Below are 4,112 nucleotides of genomic sequence, written 5' to 3' on the forward strand. Positions count from 1 at the left end.
GAAGATTCCATTTTTAAAAAAAATTAATAAAATTCAGCCCCGTTGAGGTACATAAATTGCCAATTAGGGTACACATTAGTACATTACACTTGTTTGGATTGTTTTAATCAAATCAATACGTCGTCAAAATAGTTGAAATCGTTGAATAGATAACAATATTTAATAAAATAGTTATGTATTCTATAATTAGATTTTTATTTTCCTGCACGGCCTTTCTTGTGATATAAACCAACAATCACCAATCACTTGTAATAATAACAAAAGATTTCATACGGGGTACTTGAGATAGGGATTGCCGAATGCCGAATAGCGATGGCAATGATATGCCGACGGACTTAACGTTTTACAACGTACAAAAACAAATACATATTAACATATTATATAGTATTATAATACGGGTCCTTACTCCTACAATATCAGTCGGCAATATTTAGATTTCTAAATCGGTAAGTTCTCAACTGCCGACTGCCGGGACCCGTTCCTATATTAAATATTTTTTTTTTTTTTCAAAAAGTATAATTTCCAACGGACAACGGCTCCCTGAAATTGCCGATTGATAATTACAAAAAAATTCAACAGGGGGGGTGTGACGACCCACCAGACCATTGCCGCCGGCCCTGACGAGAAGGTTTAAGTGTCAATACCAGAGAACTAACTTACATTGGACTTGAGAATTTTGGTGAGGAAATAGAATCCAAAAAAGACAGTGGTAAAAAAGCAAATCACGGACTTGTGTTTATGTGGCAAAGTCTAGCTGAGAATTTCGTACAGCCTATAGCAGTTTTTGCCTCACACGGTCCTGTAAAAGGTATTATAGTATTATACAATAACAAATAACAATAGGAAAATAGTGAAAATTCTTATATAATACATTAATTTTGAAACGCAGGAATTGATCTTGCCAAATTAATTATTAAAGCTATTATTTTAATTGAAAAGACTGGAGGTCAAATAGTTGGTGTGACAAGCGATGGAGCAGCAACCAATCGTAATATGTAGTCTATTCTAGGGGTGATTTATTAATTACTATATTTTAAAATTGATACTGTATGATACTATTGTGTATGATTTAATTTATTTGAATAGGTATCAGGAAAAAAAACAACTTTTGTAATTTTTTTGAAAATCCTTATGATTCAGCAAGAAAAGTTTATGTTTTTTCTGATGTGCCTCATTTGATGAAAACTATTCGAAATCGATTATTCACAAATAAAGAATTAAGAGTAAATTAAAACTGTTCAATAGATTTTAATATAAAATGTATATTATGTAATCTAATTAAAGTTATTATTTTTGTTTTGTACTTCCTATAATTGGATCCATTTAAGTCATTAGTTAAATGGGAGTATTATACAAATTTATTTAAAATTGAAAGTAACAATATTGTAAAAGTATGCCCGAAACTGACTAAACATCACTTTGAATTGAATAATCTCTCAAAGATGAAGGTTAAATATGCAGTTCAGGTAGGTAATAAATAACGTTGACACCTACAACTATTTATTACATTTATTAATAATGTTCATCAGGTATTTAGCAAATCGGTGGCAGTAGGTATTGAACTATATAGGAATAAGAAATATGACTGTTTTAAGGGATCTGAAGAGACTGTAGAATTTACTAAAACAATGAACGAAATGTTGATGCACTAAATAGGAGACATACAGCTGAAGGAATTAAAAAAAATAGTCATGATTTGGAGGTTTTTATGTTTGTGTGTGTGTGTTTGTGATGCATGTTTGTTGATAGTGTATACCTAGTTAATATTGTGTTGATTTTATTTAGTTTTATGTTATAATTTAATTCGTATGTTATAATTTAATTCGTATCTTACCCCATGCATGGGGTAAGATTCCCAATATTTATTTTTTTTAATTTTTGTAAATAATTATTTAAAGGTATATAATAAAAAAGTTTAATCTATAAATTGATATTCTTTATAAGTTTATCTTTTGAAAAAATATCACTTGAGATTATATTAAAATTGTTATCACATTATAAAAACTAAATAAATAGAAAACGCGCACTTTTACCCCAAGCTACTCTAATCGTAATAAATTCGTACGACAAAAATCACTATTTATATTTAATATTATAGAACGTATGTAAGACACTACGGTTTTGCCATTACGATAAAAGTCAGTATACGGTTTTGCCCAAATGAGGTTGGTCATAACTAGGTTTGCCCGGTCAAAAGCTGAAATATGACATTTTGCCCAAGGATTGTGGGCAGTTCGCGTTTTGCCCGGGCATTTCTGAGGTTTGCCCGATTTCGGCTTTTGACCGTAACATATACATGCTATAGCATTAAAAACGCACTTAGAAACCTGTTCTAAAAATGCTTCCTATACAAGTCCAATGATTGCTAATGAAATAATTTCAACGTGTGGGGACATTATTTTAAAAAAAATAGTCAATAAAATTAATGAAGCAAAATGTTTTTCGATATTAGCAGATGAAACATCTGATATTTCTGGTAGATATCGAACAATTTTCTTTGTGTGCGAGGTATTTTTATAATGGTAAAATTAATCAAGATATTCTACTGTTTGTTCCGGTAACTGATGTCATGGGTAGAGGCCTTGCTAGTACACTGTTAACTTCGCTTAATTTGATTGGGATGGATTACAATTACATGATTGGCCAAGGATATGATGGTGCTGCCGCAATGAGTGGTGTATTTCATGGTGCCCACGTTTATGTCCAAGAAAAATGTCCACTAGCAATATACGTAGGTACATTGTGCATCTCATAGTCTGAATCTTGCTATTTCTGATGCATGTAATAATAATTCAATTAGAAACTGTTTAGGAAGTGTTGAGTCAATTTATAATTTTTTTAACTCGCCAAAAAGACAAAATATTTCAACTACATCTATTCAAAATATTGTACCTATTTCTTCTCATATAAAATTAAAACAATTATGTCCAACACGTTGAGTTCAGCGCCATGACTCGGTAATAATTTACCTAGAGTTACAAGATGCTGTGATTGATGCTCTAGAAAAAATAAGCAATTGGCCAGATAAAAATACATCTTCATCAGCAAATCAATTGCATTTTGTGATTAATAACTTTGAGTTCCAGATTACTATACACATAATATCAACAGTATTTGCTGTTAGTTTACCATTAAGTAAACTTTTACAACACCTGGATTTGATTTATCTCATGTTATTAATATGGCTGATAATTCTATAAATGTCTTAAAAGAAATGAGAAAAAATGTTGAAAAAGAATTTAAATTAATATTTGAAAGAGCAGAAATATTTTGTAAGAATTCCAATATCAATATTTCTTTGTCTTTGCCTCGTCGTGTTGGTAAACAATCACATCGATATAATACACCTGTTACCATGATTGAGGAATATTACAGTGACAATATTTATTCCATATTTAGATGATTTTATAACAATGATAAGTGATCGTTTATTAAAACATAAATCTTTGTTGAAGAGCTTTAATTCTTTGTTTCCGATTAAAGAGAAAGATAATTCAGATACTTTTGAAAATGACATAACAGGTTTAGTAAAAAAATATTCACAATTGTGTACGCCAGCAACAGTACGCCAGCGCACGACATAAAACGGTCCTTGTCATGACCAACCAATCAGAACGCAGTATTACCACAGAATAGATGAAATCAGAATGGACACTCTCCAAAATTTTACATGGGCTCTTATGGCAGACACGGTATTTTGAGCTAAAGTGCCACCAGTGTTACCAAAAAGTACAGTAAAAAAAATATTGTATAAATAATTTTATTATTTCGACCGAAGAATTGGCGGTTGATTTGAAATTTTGTAACTAATGATTAGGGCTAGGAAAATAAAGCACTAAAAACCTACAACAAAGGAATTAAAAAATTGCCAATAATGCTACAAAAAAAAGCATTTTAACCAAGAAAATGCAACTAAAAAAGACTTGAACATTTTTAAGTTTAGCTGAAAAATATTTTTAATATCAAAAAAACAATTTATTAAACACATTTTTATATGTTCAAACTAAGTAGGTAATTCTTAAAATAACTATAAGCACAATTTATAAATATTGAAAAAAATAAAATTAAAAACTGTTTTATTAAATGTCGATAAAATGTCAACATATTACGTA

The sequence above is a fragment of the Acyrthosiphon pisum genome, chromosome A1, assembly GCF_005508785.2.
Source record: "Acyrthosiphon pisum isolate AL4f chromosome A1, pea_aphid_22Mar2018_4r6ur, whole genome shotgun sequence".
NCBI lineage: Eukaryota > Metazoa > Arthropoda > Insecta > Hemiptera > Aphididae > Acyrthosiphon > Acyrthosiphon pisum.